Genomic DNA, 18357 nt, shown 5'->3' with positions numbered 1-18357 from the left:
AGGTAGAAGCACCTCTGTGTGCAACCATAACAGCCTGTCTTTAGCCTTATCTTAGCACCGTCTTTGTTGTATTGTAACGTACTGCATCACAACTGCCAGTTTCCCCTGTGCTTCTCTGCCACCTCCAACCACCAAGATCACCGAGCTCATTCAAGATATCAGAGAGTGCCAAGCACAGATGTCTGTTGAATGATTAGTTCATCCTCAGTATTTATTTAATGGTTATTTCTATACAGCATTCACACGGTCAGTCTTGCTATCCACAGAGGCAGTAGCTAAGTGCTAGATAAAAGGTTCTGCTTTGAAAAAAAAAAAAAAAAAGCTGATGACATGACATGTTCACGCAAGTACTTCTCAACAAAACTACCATTCATTAAGTGACTACAATGTGTCAAGCATTATACCTGGAGCTTTGGATACATAATCTCATTTAATGCTCACTAGAACTGTAAAATAAAAACAACTGACATTAACTGAACGGGTACTGAGTGCCAGGCACTGTGCTATGCACCTTACATCTGTTACCTAATTTAATGCTCACAAGGATCCTGTGAGGCAGTTAAAGAGCTTGAGTGAGTTCTTCAAGTTCCTGCCACACGGGTAAGGTAGCAGTCCCCAACAGAGCTGGGTTTGGGGCCTGGGAGTCTGCCACTAGCAGCGGAGGTCTCCATCACTGCATTATTCCACCTCCATCAATGATCTAGACCAGGACATTCTGCTTATTACCCTTAGGAGATGGTTTCAAGCTGTAGGATTCTTGGCAGGAATTGGCAGGAAGTTGAGCTGAAGCAATGAAAAGAAAGGAAAGTGGCCTCTCTTTAGGAGATCATAGCCATATGCATTGCTAATGACCCAAATTCACCTCTCCAGTCAAGACCCCTCTCTCCTGGGACTTCAAATGTTAGTCATCCTTCCATTCCCCGGTCTTCCTCCTGCATTTACTGCCTTGGTTAAAGGCACTACCAACCCTGCACCTAAACGTAAGGTATTATCCCAGATGGTCCCTATCCTGTTCCCTTTCCTTACAATCCCTTACATTCAGTCCTGCTAATCCTGTTCACCACAGTTCATGGTTCAATCTTGTTCACCTGGTCTCACCTGGGCTATTGCAACTGCTGCATAAATGTTGGCTATTGTTACTGTTACATCCTAAATGCCTCTTGCTCTCTCCTTTATGCCAGCACTGTTCAGCTTCCAAAGAACTAGCCTTCAGGAGCAAGCATGTAAGGCCAAGAGAGAATATCTTCTATGAAGACCAAAAGCCAAGCTTCCAGATGCTCAGGTCCCAGATCTTTCAATGAAAGCATAATAGATAGACAATAGCAAAATCTAAGTAGCATGCTAAAAATGTATGAGAATGTCAGATACTGGAATAGAAACTAATAAATAGCTCCAATCCCAAGAAACCATTCTATTTTATTCCATTTCACAAAATTAGTAAGTCAGCATTCAATCTTTTAACACAGTGGCTCTCAACAAGTGAAGATGATTACACACACACACACACACACACACACAGAGACATCTGCCCAGGGGACATTTAGCAATGTCTGGAAACATTTTTTGGTTGTCACAACTGGGAGGGTGCTAGTGGGTAAGGCCAGGAATGTTGCTAAATATCCTGCAATGCACAGGACAACCCCCCTGTCCACCTAAAGACAAACAATTATCCACCCAAAATGTCGATAGTAGTGCTATTGAGCAACTCTGCTAAACAAGTTCCTTCTATATTCAAGTACCTAATACATAAAAAAGTTACTTCTTTCTGGGAAGATGATACAAACTTTCCCCGTAAGTTAAGCTACAACAGGTCCATTTGAGGTATCACTGGAAAAGAGGCAGGTAAATGCTAAATACCTGGTTGAAAAAACAAATGCCGTGAGTTGGGAGGAAGGCGAGCACCATAGAGGCCGAGGCCTCGTCAAAGACCTCAGAGAGCAGATGGGCTGCTCACTTCACACGCCAAGCCTGCCAGTCCAGGCCCGCCCAAATCCAGAATCACCTCTCCAGCCTTACTTGCAACAGGTCTCTTCAACCCACCTTTTGTTCCTGCCACACTGTCCACCCACAACAGCTACTTCTCCACAGCGCCACTATGTTCTATTGTTACTGCTAGAACAACCTCTCATCTACCTCACAAAAGCTCTGCCCTCCAGCTGAGCGGCACCCAATTCCCCCCAACCCCAGGCTGACAAGGACACGTGGTCATCTCAACCCAATCACCCAATCATAAGAGCGTGTTCCTACGATTCCTGAAGAAGGAGGCAGTGCAAAGTCAAAGGTGTAAAATGCTTTGAATGGCTTAGGCCCTAAGGCCTTGTCCTCTGCCACCTAACATCAGAGCTTAGCAGCAGCCAGCCAGGAGCCGCCTCACTTCCTGTAGTTGCTCAGTAAAAATAGGAAGTGGGGGGAGAAATTCACAAAGCAGAAACAAAAGTAATCACTGCCTAGCTTCCTGAACACAAATCACTGAGCAGGGAGGGTATCATTAAAACATCAAAACGGAAAGGGAGGCATGGAGAGCCAAGGCCAGAGGAAAGGAAGTGACACTTCTGGGTCCACCAAGCCCAGACTACTTCTGTGCCCAGGAGACTGCTCCCAAAGAAAACTATGTTCAAAACTGGACACTAGTTTATATAGAAAATTTTCAAGGAACACTAACGCATTTTAATTTAAAGAATCATGCAACAATTCCTGAAACATTAAAGTTCTATCAGCGTAAAAAAATGTCAATGAAAAAGTTTTAAGGAAGTCAAGATTAAACTACATTTTTCCTAGTCAAGAAGTGGCTACTAAAACTGCTATTAAAACAAAACAAAAGGAAAATTACTAAATAACTGACTGGTTGACAAAATCTGAAGCCCATGCTTTCCTATACTGAGGTATGAAAACTCAAGTAGATAGAAAAAACCCTACTAAATAAAAATTCTATTCATAGAATTCTAAAAAATTCTAATCATAGCTGGAATCTATCATAGTTAAAATAAAGATGCTTCTACACCTGTGCCCACAGGCATGGCTCAACCCTGTAAGTCGTGCCTGAATGCTCCAGGCACCCAGGATGCAGAGGTTAACAGTGCTGACGTCAAGGAGCTTCTGGTCTAATGGAGGAACCAAGTGCTCCCACGTGGTGACTGACACCTGACTGCCCCTTGTACTGACACTTGCTCTAAAACAATTTATCATCACAAAATATGACACTCCTCTATAAAAACAAAGCAAGTTGTCATCAGCAGATTTGAAGAGCTTTTATATCTGGTAATCTACAAATAACTGATAATTTCAGTTAAGCAGAAGAAATAAATTTTCTAACCACAAAGTCAACAGAGTTGAAATTTAGTTTCAAAATAACACAGGTTAAAAACAAAATAGGCCAGGGAATTCCCTGGCGGTCCAGTGGTTAGGACTCTGTGCTTTCATTGCCAAGGGTGCCGGTTCGATTCCTGGTCAGGGAACTAAGATCCTGCAAGCTGAGCAGTGTGGCCAAAAAAAAAAAACCAAAAAAACAAAAACTAAACAAAAAATAACAACAAATTAAATATAAGAACTTTTGAATTTTATTTGAGAAACACTCTAAGCCAAAAAAATATTTGTTAAACAGAAATCTTCAAAAGAAAAGGAAAAAGGGGGGTGGTGGTGGTCAGAGCCTTGCCAAGAAAAGGTTTATCTACAAGCAACTACCATACACCACCAAAAGGTGAACAAAGTTGGCTCCTAAACATCTGAAAAAGTTTACTCAGGTGAAACAAAGTTTACATCTGTAAATTGAAATGGTCTCAGACCAATAAAAATTTGCATATCAGGGCCTTCCCTGGTGGTCCAGTGGTTAAGACTCCTTGCTTCCAATGCAGGGGACGTGGGTTGGATCTCTGATCAGGGAACTAAGACCCCACATGTGAGTGGCACAGCCAAAAATAATAATAATGATAATTTAAAAATTTGCATATCAAAATGCACCCAAGCACTACGAAAACGTTTGTGATAAACTGTGCTGCTGAAGGAAATTCGAGTATAAATCAAGGAGTTAGAATAACTTACTTTAAAGTAAATCATTACTTTAAAGTAAAAATCACAAAACATTGATTAATTTTTCAAATCCAATTTGTTAAAAAAAATTTTTTAATCTACACCTATTAAAAACCTGCAGTTTATTTTTTATTTATTTATTTTTGTAGTTTATTACAGCATGATAAGGCCTTGATCTACTCAGCTCTGTTTAAGCCTAGTTTTAGCTCAATTATCCAAAAAGTTTCCAAACTTGTAAAAAAAAGCATGTTGAACTAGTGAAAACTAATGTATCCATTAGAAAGTTATTTAAGAACTCAAAGTTGTATAGTTACTCATTCTTAACAACTTGCACTGTGGAACCTATCCAAAACTAACCTCAAATGGGGAAAAACAAGTATTTATCAAGAAGCTTATATACAAACAGGTAAATCAAAACATAATATGGAAATTATTTCTCTTACTACAGAGAGGAACTATATAAACTTTAGATAAATACACTTCAGATTCAGGACCATTTCTGAAAATTTAAGGTACCCATGAAAAATTTCATCAGTGGATATTATAGAAGCTCCTTCCTCCAGGCTGGGAACACTGACTCCAATTTTGCACACCCAGCAAGCCTTTCCATCTCTCAAAAAGAACAGCAAATCCGAGTTACAGCTAGGGAGCTCATTCTTCTCCACAAACATTTCAGCAGGTCAAATATTTAGCAATGAGGACATTCAAGGAGCCTCCTGCCCATCTCACCCCTACCTCCCACCGCTTCCTGAGGCAGGGAAGACAGCCCTAGAGAGCAGGCCTGCAGTGGCTCATGTTCCTACCTTGTGGGTAAGATGAAATCTCTCAATGCTGAGAGGTTATGCAGTAGTTATGGGTATGGGTTTGGGAGACAGATTGACCCTAGATATGAAATCCTGCTCTCAGTAACCATCAGTCGAATGAACGGCACTTAATCACTCTATGACCTCAGGCAAGTTACCTGAACTCTTGTGCCTCAGTTTCTTCAGTACTGCGGTGAGGATTAAATCCATAAAGGACAGCACTCAATAAATGGAACTACTGCTCTGAAACAGGCCAGGAACCAGTCAGAAGGCGGCATTTTATCTTTTTTAAAAATTCTTCATTCTGGCCTACTAGCAGTAAAAATACTAACTCCCTCTCCCCACCCCCACCCCAAATACCACACAGTTACAACAACTTTCAAAATTATTTCTTACCTTCTTGCAGCCCTGGCCCCAACTCCCAAAGTCCTGGCAACAAACTAAAAGGAGTGCTGCCCTGTGTTCTCAAGACGGGAAGGAGGTCATGGCTCCTCCCATTTCCCTGCCTACCACTCCCTCTTGCAGCCCCAAACTAGAAAAAGAACACGGACAGTGCTAAGGAATGAATCACCTTGCTTTACAAAGCACATTACAAAGTGACTTAAGGACAAGGACAGGCACGGTACATCCTTTCCTACCTGGAGACCCAGAGACAAGACAGGTCCTTGTGAGCTGGTGAGAGGAACCACTTTCACCTCTCCCTGCCTAGGTTACCAGCCTACAGCACTCAAGTCTGGGAGCCAAGCCAGCCTTCCTCTACCTGTTCTCAGGCACATATATCCCCCTCTGGGACCTGGGAGTGGGGTAGGGGAAGACTCAGGTATTCCCAGGTTCCCCAGTCATACGACCATCTCACTAGCACCTAATCCCAAAATCATTTTCAATAAGAAAATTTGATTTTTTTTTCAGGTAATATCTAGCTCTAATTCCACACTCAAAAACTTTCACATTATGATTCTTTGCAACTACCAATCTGGAAAAGCACGTATCTGACAGTGGCCTAGACACAGGAATATAGTCAAAATGGCTTAAAAAAAAAAGCAATACCATCTAGGAATGAACCCAGAAATAGATTCAGTAAATGTAGAGGCCTGCATCCAGGATGCCCACTGGCAGCACTGACTATAAGCACCAACCTGCAAGTAACCCACATGGCCTATATGAAGGGGTTCATTAAAAAAATTACACAAGGGGCTTCCCTGGTGGCGCAGTGGTTGAGAGTCTGCCTGCCGATGCAGGGGACACAGGTTCGTGCCCCGGTCCGGGAAGATCCCACATGCCGCGGAGTGGCTAGGCCCATGAGCCATGGCCGCTGAGCCTGCGCCATCCGGAGCCTATGCTCTGCAACGGGAGAGGCCACAACAGTGAGAGGCCCGCGTACGGCAAAACAAAAACAAAAACAAAAACACACACAAAAAAAAGAAAAAAAAATTACACAGGAACATCTCACAATCACTTGAAAGTTCAAGGTAGAGCTAGCACATTTCATCAAGCCTAAACTCTCATCGCTATAAATCCCATCATTTTATATATGCTAAGAAAAACTCTGCCGGCTAACAATGACCTGCCATGGCACGACATATTCCACTTTCAGGCTCCCTCAAGGCGCTTTCCCGTCTCATTTCTCTGCCTCAGTCCATCTGGGACACACATCACACCTGGAACAAGCCTCTTTGCATCCTTTTCTCTCCTTTCACTTTTTCTAGAAGTTACCCATATTTAAGATCCACTGTTTCGATGACACCATCTTAGGCCCCTTTAGTTCCTATGGAGCCTTTCCTGAGCTCCTGCAGCCTCCACTGCCATTACTCATCATTAGCTCTGTGTGTCTTCCCTTTCCAGATGAATTGTAAGCACACAGAGAGATTGGACACATCTTCACATTCACTTTGGTGTAAAACACAGGGCCATAACACTACCACCACCAACAAAAACCCACACCTGCCAGGAACTGTTCTAAGGACTTCACAAATATTAACTCCCTTAAGCCTCACTATAACCCCAGGAGGCAGGTACTGTTACTTCACCCATTTTCAGACAGGGTAAATTGAGGTAAAGAGAGGCTATATGATTTAGAGGTTAGTGACTTGTTAAGTGGTAGAGGCAGGACTTGAGCCCAAGCAGTCTGGATATAGTCCTTGCCCTTAAACTCTATGCTACATTCCCTCTCTAAGTGACTGCTATGTATATAGCAGACATTTAGATTTTAATTCCTATTACTTTTTCATTGAAAATACACATACACAGTGGAAAAAATTCGTATTGTACAAAAGAGTATGCAAGAAAAAGCCAGGTCAGTCTAACAGCCTAGATTTCTGGGGCCTCATCCCAAAGGCAATCACTCTTTCTTTTCTATCATTCGAGAATTGTTTTTCTGCACTTAGAAACCTATTTCATGTGTATCCCCCCTCTCTTTCTTTTTTTACACAAATGGGCACATATACACATTGTCTTGCATCTTGCCTTTTTCACTGAAATGATATTTCTCTGAGTTTGATGCATATCTGCACCTATGCTGCTTTTATTCAGTTGTAAGACACATATTTTCACACTTTAAAGATGATTTCATGAAGTCAGAGAATCTTGGTGGGTTTGGACTTCATCAGGAAACAGAAGTCACAAAAGGCTTTTAAACGTACAGCAGATGTCAAGGGTTAGCCCTGTAGCAATGTGCAGGCTGAATTGAGGAGACATCCAACATGTCATTTCTCTTATAATAGTAAATAGCTACATCAGAGGGTTGTTATGAGGACCAAACAAGGTATTATACACAAAGCACTTCACACCAAACCTGGCTAGCACAGTGAGTCGAAGGGATGAACATAGCACCTGACACACTGTTATGCCCAATAAGTTAGAGACTGTTATTAATTATACCTTCAAAAGCTGGCCCCACTTTCCAATCTCATTTCCCTCTACTCCCCTATTCATATCTATCCACCCTTCAGCCTAAACCTCCTGCAACTCACATACCTCAAACTTGCTCAGCTCTATACCTTTACAGCCGTCGTGGCCCTCCCTAAAAGTCCTCTCCCCTTCCTGTGGTGCTGGACTCACCAATTCCCACAGTACTCAGCTCAAGCACAGCCTTCACCTGACAGTCTTCCCTAACAACTGCAGCTGGATTCTCTGAACAAGCAGTTTGGGAAGAGCCTATCTGTCATGACTTCCCACCTTCTGGTTCTCAGCTCTGGTTCCCAGTGCACCCAGGAGCAAGTAGGTTCAGGGGGACTGATTCAGGCTATCTAAGCTCAAAAGGTGAATGATGTATTAACCAGAAGGCCAGTCACAAAGTTTATAAATAATGATGAGAGCTAACACCTATTGAGCTCTTACCGGGGGCCAGGCAGCGAAGAGGAAGGTGCTACTACTATCCCCATTCCTCGGATGGGGAACCAGAGAGGTTAGCCAGCAACTCAAGTCCAGGATCTGACCCAGGAGTCTGGATGCAGACCACTCTCAACAGGAAATCTCCATGTGAAACCATGTTCTAATCAAAGGGCATTAGGATCATGGAAGCAAAGCAAAGGAAAGATTCTCTCCACCAGAGGCATCAACAGAGATGCACCCATCTGTCTGGAAGAGCAAAGGCCCAGTGGAGGACTGCACAGAGCTCCTCTGGCCCAGGTCCCCAGAAGGTACTACAGACACATCACCCAATTCTTCTCTTGGACCCACCACCCCAATTTCCATAGACATCATCCCAACCCTCTCCTTCTAGAATCAAAATCTTTCTTCTGAGGATATAAAATTAAGCATCTGGCCACAAACACATTCCAATCATGCCTTCCTAGGGTTATAGCTGGGTCATTTTGGTTGAACTTAAAAGTTTTCCCTGAAATTCTCAAAACTACATTTACAAAATGTCTCTTGGCTTATATCTATTCTACAGATAGCTGATTTGACATTTATTCTGATTTCATTCTCAGATGATCATTGATTCATTCAACAAATACTTAATTGTTCCCCAAACACTGCGTTCTAGGCCCTGGAGATAGCAGCAGTGAACAAGACAGGCAAGATCTCTAAAACCTGTCTCCTGCTTCTAGGCACTTATGATAATTGATGGCAACTGCTTATTTGGTTTTCCTTCCTAGGCTGTGCCTTCCAGCTCTGTATTCCAATCCTCCAGTACAGTAACTGGCCTATACTGTAAATACTGCAGAAATGTGAGATAACTAAATTCATGACTAAATTCATTGGGTCTCATTTTTCTAATCCAGGGTGGGATCAAATTATGTTTGAAGTCCCTCAGAGCAAAGGTACAAGTTTAAATCAAATTGTAGGAATAGAAAGCAAATGGCAATAGAACCCAAATCAAGAAGGAAGAAGAGGGAATTCCCTGGCGGTCCAGTGGTTAAGACTCCTCGCTTCCACTGCAGGGGGCGGGGGTTCAATCCCTGGTTGGGGAACTAAGATCCTGCATGCCACATGGCACAGCCAAAAAAAAAAAAGAAGGAAGAAGAGTCGTGGTAAGTCAGCTGGTAAGAACTTTAGAGTCATGAAGCACAGGCCACCTTGGGAAGCAATGAAGGGCTTCATAACCTGCAGAAAGTATGGCCTCAGAAACATGTCCAGGGGTCAGTTAGAGGAAGAGAAAGAAATTACTTGCATCAAAGTCTGAGCTGGGGTCACCGACTGGAAAGAGGATGAGGGGGTGAAATGGGTCTCTACCTAGAAGTCACATGCTGGACAAGTGGGAAGGAGCATGCATTGGGGGAAAGAGGTAGAGATATTAAGCTGGGCCTTAGAAAATGCTTCCAGGCAGATGTGGGAAGAAGAGAAGCAGCAAAGACAAGTGAAAAAGCACAGTCACAAAGTTAAGCTAATGATCACAATAGCTTAAGTCAAGAAGGCCAACCAAGAGGAGATGCACAACAGCAAGAAAGTGTGGCTCACCATGCCAAATGCTTATGGTCAAGGTCAAGGGAAATGAGAAAGCAGCAGCCACGGCATCTATCAATCAGAGGACCCTCAGGAGGACAGTTTCATTATGGATAAAGACATTTGAAGCACAACCCCTGAAACATTCAGGCTCTTGGTGAACTTAGAACTAAGAGAAAATGGCATCCTGCTTTTTCTGTAACTCCAAAAAAGCAATTCCTTATTCAAACCAACATTCTCTCTCCACCTTGGAAGGTCATCATTTTCCACTAAGCAGAAAGTCACAGGAGGGAAAAGGAGAGAGTGGACACTCAACTCATGTGATGCCCCAGTCCACTAACTCTCAGAAACAATCATTTTCCTATAGACTTGTTAGACCCGCTTGACAAAAAGCTGCTGGTGTATTAGGCTTCGGGTTTTCAACAGAATAAACACTTAGTAAAATTTTCAGCAGAATCATGTGCAACTTGTTTAAAAATTTTTAAAGAGGATGCTTAAAACATGTTGTCTTCCAAAAATCCAGAGATAATTTTAGATTGAAAAATCTAGGCTTGCCAAGGGAATCTGAGAACTTTTCTATCTTGGTCTCCAATGCTAACCTACGTATTCGTGTGCAAAAATAGAGGAAGATTAGAATCTCAAATGCCAGACTGAAAAGTTGCCACAACAAACCTGAACTCTTCATATGGAGTTTGTTATCTTGTCAGCAAGACAGCAAATGAAACAGCAATAACTAAACTTTTTTTTACTTCAAGAGAAAAAAGTCTCAAACATGAAATACATCCTGGACTTGCAAAGGAAAATGATTTTTAAAAAAGATATTGTGAATGGAATTATAAAACAGCATACACAAAATCTAAATATCAAATCTGTAAGTAGTCCTTTACAAACACAAACTTAGAACTTTAGGTCTAAAATATGATAAAACAGCAATTACAGTTTTTTCAGTAAAGTTGGGAAAATTAACCTATTTGGAAAATAACTTCATATCTTCAACCAAAACCAAATTTTAAGTAAATTTAAAACAGCTAAAAGTAAAAATAAAACCATGAAATGAGAAACAAATATGGATGGATGTTATGAATATTGGGATGGAGCATAATTTTTGAAGTGTCAACAAAGGAAAAATAATACTATGTATTTTTTAAATGAATGTTACCTTTGACCTCATTTGTAAATTTAACCCAAAACAACAATCAGACAAATCCTTTTGGCAGAACTGTCTATCTTGTGACGAATTAGAAACAATCTACATGTTAACTTGGTATATGTTGGCTTGGTTAACTTATGATATACAATGGTACATTATGAAGTCCATAGAAGTGATAATATCTGTATTTATGGATATCACCAAAATGTTAGCAATGGCTGTCACTGAGCGGTAGGTTGGTGGATGACTGTCACTTTAAAAAGTATTGTCACAACACTTTTTGTGCTGTCTTGAATGTGAAGAAAGGAGAATGAGTTGCTTTTATAATGGGGGCAAGGAGCGGAAACAAGCTATTTTCAAATTAACCCCCCCCTCCAAGCTGAGTATTTATCTGGCAAAATTTGTGAGGAAAATAAACAAAATTCTTATCATGCCAACCAGGCATGCTTCTTTCCTCGCACCGCGCGGAGCAGGAAGACACACCCCTGACCCTACGCTCGCCCCTCAGCCGTGGGTCCTTCATCCTCAGCCCCGGCCCTCCGGCGGTCCCCGCGGAACCTCCCCTGGCCCGACTGCGCCAGCGGGCTCAGCGGGGCCGGAAAATCGTGTTCCTCGGGGCCCGGCCCGGCGGGGAAGGTGCCCGCAGCCGACCGGCAGCCGCGGGGCGGCGTGAGGGCCTCGTCCCTAGGCAGTCCCGGTAGACCCCGGGACCCACAGGCCGCCGTCCCTCCGCTAACTGCTCGGCGGGCTTCCGGGAGCGGGTCCCGGCGCCAGCCCGACCTCCCCGGCTCCGGCGGCCCGAGGAGCGCCCCCCGCCCTTCCTGCCCCGCGTCCGCGGGGTCCCCGCCGCGCCCCCGGTCTCAGGCACGAGCCAGGAGGCCCCTCCAGGCTTCCGTCCGGTCAGCCAGCGCTCCCAGAGCCCGGCGTCCTCCACAGCGGACGGGCAAGGGGCGGGAGCCGACGGCCCTGAGCCCTGCGGCCCCAAGCGGAGCGGCGCCCCGCGAGCTCGTCCAGTCGCCAGCCCCGGCCGCGGCCCACCACCCACCACCCACCCACCACCCCCTGAGCCCGCCCGCCTGCGCCAGGCAGCACTTGCTCGCGCCCGCTCCTCACCTGCGACGCGCCCCGGCCCCCAGCTCACCGCCCGAACCGGCTGTGTACACCGGAAGTGACGTCTCCGGGCAGGCCCCGCCCCCGCCCCAGGCGGACGCCGGGTGGCTGCAGACCAAGCGGATAGGAGCGGTCCCCAACCATTCCCTGCGCGAGCGGGGCGGGGAGGGCCGTGCGCCCACTTGCCTAGGGACGGAGGACCTCCAAATGGGACAGCCAGGGCGGGGGTTGAGGACCGGTGGCCAGAGTCCGCAGGGCCACCCTGGTTCTCCACTGTGACTTAGCCTCCGGGCGGGAGGGGTCAGCTGTGTCCTCACAGACTTACTATGAAAATTAATTACTGAAGAATTGAGCACTTACTAGATGCCAGGTCCTCGCAGGAGCTGTAGGAAGTGGATAATGCCCTCTCCCTCATACGTTTACTCTCTAGTGGTGGAAACAATCATTGTTATAAATGCGCTTGATGGTATAGTGCCAATTGCGACAAGCGGTAGGAGGGGAAAGTGGAAGAGGGAGGGAGAGCGTCCCTTGACCTAGTGAAGGAGGGTTATCAGGGAATTCTTCGCTCAGGAAAAGAGCAGGAGTTGAGGTCCTAAGAGGGAGAGGAGTGGGGAAAAGAAAAAGTTGAAGAAGCAGGGAGGAAAGGACATTATGGCAGAAGTAACAGCAGGTGTCTTTGGTGGCTTTGTGTTCAAGAAACGAAGGTAGTGAGAAAGTCTTACCTGAGAGCAAGGGGTGATTTTACCATACTTGTGGGTTTAAAGGGATTACTTGGGCTACATTGTGGAGAAGGACTAGAGAGGAGAGGCAAGAGTGGATGTAGACTTGTATGCCCATGTTCATAGCAGCATTACGCATAAAAGTCAAAAAGGTGGAAGCAACCCAAGTGTCCATCGATATATGAATGGATAAACAAAATGTGGTATATCCATACAAAGGAATATATTCAGCCTTAAAAAGGAAGGGAATTCTGACACATGCTACAAATGGATGAACCGTGAAGACATTACACTAAGTGAAAGAAGCCAGTCACAGAAAGATATATTCTATAATTCCACTTATATGAAGTACCTAGAGTAGTCAAGTTCACAGAGACAAAGTAGAATGGTAGTTTCCAGGGACTGGGAGGAGGGGCGCATGGGGAGTTTGTAATTAATGGGTACAGAATTTTGGGTTGGAAAGATGAAAAAGTTCTGGAGATGGATGTGGTGATGATTGCACAACAATGTGAATGTACTTAATGCCACAAAACTGTACACTTAAACATGGTTAAAATGGGGGACTTCCCTGGTGGCGCAGTGGTTAAGAATCCGCCTGCCAATGCAGGGGACACGGGTTTGAGCCCTGGTCCGGGAAGATCCCACATGCCATGGAGCAACTAAGCCCGTGGGCCACGACTACTGAGCCTGCGCTCTAGAGCCCGTGCACCACAACTACTGAAGCCTGTGTGCCTAGAGCCTGTGCTCTGCAACGAGAGAAGCCACCACGATGAGAAGACCACGCACCACAACGAAGAGTAACCGCTGCTTGCCGCAACTAGAGAAAGCCCCCGAGCAGCAATGAGGACCTAATGCTGCCAAAAAAAGAAATTGGTTAAAACGGTAAATTTTACGTATATTTTACCATGATAGATAGATGGATGGATAGATGGTATGTAGATGGATGTAGAGATTGGTTAGTAGTCTATTTCAGTTGTCCAAGCAAAAGATGATCCTGATGTAAACCAGGACCTCCACATTTTTTTGTTCTTGAACATCTATCAGGAAAAATGTTTGAATATCGTCCATATTTATTTTACTTATAAATTATATGCACTACACTACTAATATACTATTTACATAATGGAACATACATTAAAAGAATTTTAAAAGATAAGTCTTAAATTCTAATATTTTCTTCCTCTACCCCAATAGATTGCCTTCTTACATTAGTAGCTGTGTGAATCTCATTTTGAAAGCCATTCACAGACTATGGTAGTGGCAGTGGGGAATAAAGTCAGTGGTTGAACTAGACATGGAGGGTTGGAAAGAGGAGGGAATCCTAAATCTCTCCTGGGTCTCTGGGATGAGCCATTGGAGTGGTGACACACAGTGCTGGGAAGCTCCTGAAGACCACATTTGGAAGGGAGGAAGACAGGAAGAAGGCCATGAGTGCCGTTGTGAACATGACATCAAAGAAGAGGCACCGAGTAGGCAGTTGGGGCTGGAGGTCTGGAGCTTGGGCTTAGGGGGCTGTTGAAGCTGTCACTGGGAGATGTCACTGGGGCTTAGGGGGCTGTTGAAGATGTCACTGGGGCTTAGGGGGCTGTTGAAGCTGTGGGTAGGAGCTGAAGGTGGGTGTAGATTGAGGGAAGACTTTTTTGTGGTTGGTTTTTTAAGGTGGAAGAAACTTAAACATGTTTCAGTGTCAGAGAGGAAGATCCAGTTGACAAAAAGAGACTGAATATACAGGAGAAAGATGATGTGATTCATCTTGTGAGGTTCTGAAAAGGCTGGAGGGGATCTAAAATGCTTGGCCATGGGTTTACCTGAGGCTGCAGTAAAGAGTGAGGGGAACTTGCAGACAGAGGTGTGAGGAGAGTGAGAAAGGTCTGAATGCGGAAAGGAAAAATGTGGTAGAATTTCCAAATTGTACTGAGGATCTATTTCAGGTCGATAGAGCCTTCTCTCATATTAACTGCCTTGCCCCAGCAGCTTTCAGGTAAAAGTAAGAAGATGGAGAAAGGCTTCACCTGGGGGTTGAATAACAGAGAGAGGGGTGAGTGTTACTGACATAACAAGCTGTGGAACCCAAGCTACAGGAGAAGGGATGTGATGTGGAAGAGGACAGCTGGGTTGGAGGAAGTGTCCCCGGGTACTGGTGTCATCGTACCTATGTAGGCTGGAAAAGGGATCAGAGATGATGGTGCCCGGCTTCTGAGTGGGCCAAGTGTGGCTCCTGCAGTCTCAGGACAAGCCCATCTCTTCTTTTCTTTTTGGCATGCGGGATCTTGGTTCCCTGACCAGGGATCGAACCCGCCGCCCCTGAAGTGGAAGCACCAAGTCTTAGCCACTGGACCACCAGGGAAGTCCCAGGACAAGCCTATCTCTTGTTCGGAGGTTCTCCTAGCTCCTAATACAGGGCCCTCCAAGCCTCTAGTGGCCATGCCTAGAGGTACCTGATAAACACTGGATGGGGGCTTTAAAAGGGCCCCCTGGCAGGCTCTGACCTGCACACTCAACCACCGTTGCTCACTTCACTCCAAGCTTCATGGTCCCAGAGTAATGTGCTGGAAACCACTCATGCCTGGCACCATCTGGGCCCTTCTCTAGACTTCAGTCCAGGACCAGGAGGTTCCAGAGACCTATTCAGCCATGCATACAGTTTGTTTTTTTTTTTAATTTTTTTGACCGTGCTGCGTGGCATGAGGGATCTTAGTTCCCTGACCAGGGATTGAACCCGCACCCCCTGCACTGACAGCGCGGATTCTTAACCCCTGCACCGCCAGGGAAGTCCCATGTGCACTTCCTGTTGGAACTCAGTATGGACATTGCCAACCTTGGGGCCCCTTTGGTGGCGTCTGTGGTGCTCTGAGCACCAGGCTGTCTTGGACCTCTCAGACTGACCTGAGGACATCTTGTATTGTGGATAAATCAAGTCTGGTTTGCGAGCACATCTATAACTATCATACCCACCTCCTAGAGCTTTGAACTATTTTCGTTCATCAAACGCACATACATATGGAGAGGAAAGGAAAAAACATCCATGTACCCACCACACAGGTTTGAGACATTTGTCACTTCATATCACCTCTTTATTCCAAGCTCCCTTACACCAGAGTGCCCAAAAAGAGGATGGAGCCCACAGGTCTAGAGGTGGAGGCTGGACCTTCCTGGAGCCCCCATGTCCTCAGGTACAGAAGCTTTGATTCAGCTCTGCAGAGAGGTCTACGGTTAGAGACTCAGCATGCACAGGGGGATGGGATGGTGCCTCAGAGACCACCAGACAGACACCTCAACTTGCCCCTCAGGAAGCCAAGAAGACCCAGGCCAGGAAACAAAGGCCTCTCCCTGAATCCACCTGCCCTCCTGTGTATTGTTTAAAGGCAAAGTTGGAGCCAGACCCCATGGAAGCGATGGGAGCCTCGGAGGTTGTTCTCTGGCAGGAGTGAGCAGAACAGGGTTTCAGGAGCTCCTCAGTGACCCAAGAGCACTGTGTTAGTGAGATGGGCCAGAGGTGCACCTTGGCCTTGACCTGAGGTGCCTCCCCTTGTCGAGAAAAACAAAGCTGGTTTTCTACGTCTAGCTTTTATGAGGGTTTCACATTCCTAACATCAGCAGAGCTGCAGAATAGGAGCATCCCACAGAGAGGGGCTCATAAGGGATTAGAGAAATGATTTTCTTAAACAGCCGAAGTTATTACTGTTGGCTTGTGTGCTCTTTATGCAGTCAAAGCCAGGGCTTCCAGGCTGGGCTTTTACCTGTTGGCTTTAGTGGGCATGTCTGAAAGAAGAGCGTTCAGGGAAGAGGTTTTCACAGCCAGCCGAGTGTTCTTGGTGGTGATGGTCGTGGGGAGGGGGTGGGCAGGGGCAACGGGGTTGAGTTTGGAGAGTAACTTTTCTCCTTTACCTTACTGGTCTCGCTTGGGCAGAATGTGAAAGCTGCAAGATGGGCTGTGAGCGTCAGGAAGGGTAGCTGCATTCCAGAATCCACAGGATTTGGGAGCCAGTCTGGAGAGGGCTGGCCAGACATTCTGGGCACAGAACAACTGGCTGGCTGCTGAGTACGGAGAGACCTGGGGCAAGGCCAGTCTAGTCTATTGGGTGGTGAGCCCCAGGCAGGAAAGGGGGTGAGGGCAGCATGGGTCATGTGCCAAAGGGGAAACTTCTGCCCCAGTGTCCAGGTCGTCTCCCTGAGGAAGTCGCTCCTCACCCCTCCCTTTCCCCATAACCATTTGAGCATCCTGTTGTTCTTTCTCCATTTCCACCCTCCACTGGCTGGAAATGGCTGTGCTGTGGCCAGGAAGCCTTTGCCAGGCTGAGCCGTCTGCTTCTGTCTCACCCCCACCTCTCAGATCCCAGGTTGCCTTTGACCCTTCTGAGGGTCTGGGGCTGGCCAGGGGCCTGGGAGATCCCTGATGGGTGGGCTGGACCCCAGGATTCCAGGCCCCTTCCCCTGCAACCAGGACAGGATGCCTGGTACCACCTTAGGGAACACGTAAGATACGTGCAGGCAGGGGGAGCTGCTGGGGGACTCCCTGAGGGCTCTCCAGGGTGAGGTGAAGCAGAAGGGGCTGGATGTGTGTGGGGTGGGGGAGGGGGAGTTGCTGGATGCAGTAGGGACCGCCCTAGAGGCTGTGCATACCACAGTTATCAGCTGTGAAGGTCTGCACAACGGAGATGGATATTTTCCAGGACTCACACACTGTCAGGGATCCAAGGACTTATGACCAGGAAAGGAAAGAAAGGTGTACTGGGGAGGGAACCAGGCAAGGTTCTGGTGCTGGTGGAGCCAGAAGGGCTGCACAGCTTGAGGTCAAGTTATCCTGAAAACCAGAGGGAGCTCCAGTCCATTCTATAGCTGACAGACAGCCAAGGTCCGGCTCTCCTCAGGTTCCAGCATGTCGACCTGGTGATGGGCACCACCCTAGCTCAGAAGGTCTATGCTGTGGCCTTGGTCCAGAAAGAGGTGTCTCCCAAGAACTGCGGGAGGGTAGTTTGCAGAGTTGATTCTGTGGCCTTGTAAAGAGTTCAAACTTGAACACTTGGAGTTCTGAACAATTAAATTTATGAGCATCCCCTCAGATTTGTAAATCTACAAGGGGGCCAAGACGGAGGGGCATGAGTCCCCCAGATGGGTCCATCTCGCTGAAGAAACCAGAACTCTGTCCCCTTTCCTGAATGTGGGTGGACTCTCCTTTTGGTTATCAAAATGTAATAACCCCAACTCATTGTCACTGAAACAAGAGCGGATTTATTAGCCCAAACAAAAAGAGCACTGTAGCCACTAGAATGGCTGTCCTTGGCAGCAGTCCTGATGCCTGGGAGTAACTTACAGACTGCCACCCTGTAGCTTGTCTGCTCCCGCTAGGCTCAGTGGGAAGGAGCGCCTCAGGGGCTGTGTTGTTTCTTCCGTTTCTTCAACACATCATGTCAGAGTCCTCCGACCCGACGACTTTGAACTTGTTTAGGCCTCCAGAGACTTTTACACGTGGTTGCCCCTAGTTGCGGTTCATTTAGGGCATCTCAATTGGGTCTTCAATTTGTAGCAAGCAGGGACAGTAAAGCTGCCACTGGTTGAGTTTCCGGTGTCAATGTTGACTCGACAACCTTGGGCACTGGTCACAGAGCCTGGACTCCCTCCCAAGAGATCTGGGATACTCAGCTCATGTTATTTATTTATTTAT

General features: G+C 46.1%; 1 protein-coding gene across 4 annotated transcripts in view; it reads right to left on the bottom strand.

Moving 5' to 3' along the window:
• The window catches only part of GARRE1 (granule associated Rac and RHOG effector 1), an 80930-nt gene extending 68893 nt beyond the window's left edge, over nt 1-12037 (bottom strand). Inside the window, exon 1 of one of the 4 annotated variants that reach the window (XM_033414019.2) lies at nt 11977-12037. The gene's annotated coding sequence lies outside the window, so the exon portion shown is untranslated. Of the gene's footprint in view, nt 1-5225; nt 5395-11976 lie in introns of those variants that run through there. The other 3 variants (XM_033414021.2, XM_049702904.1, XM_033414020.2) reach the window with 3 other exon arrangements.
• Nucleotides 12038-18357: the final 6320 nt, after the last annotated feature.

This window comes from Orcinus orca, chromosome 20, assembly GCF_937001465.1.
Source record: "Orcinus orca chromosome 20, mOrcOrc1.1, whole genome shotgun sequence".
NCBI lineage: Eukaryota > Metazoa > Chordata > Mammalia > Artiodactyla > Delphinidae > Orcinus > Orcinus orca.
The sequence above is the reverse complement of the archived record's forward strand: the minus strand, read 5'-3'. Positions and strand labels throughout refer to the sequence as shown.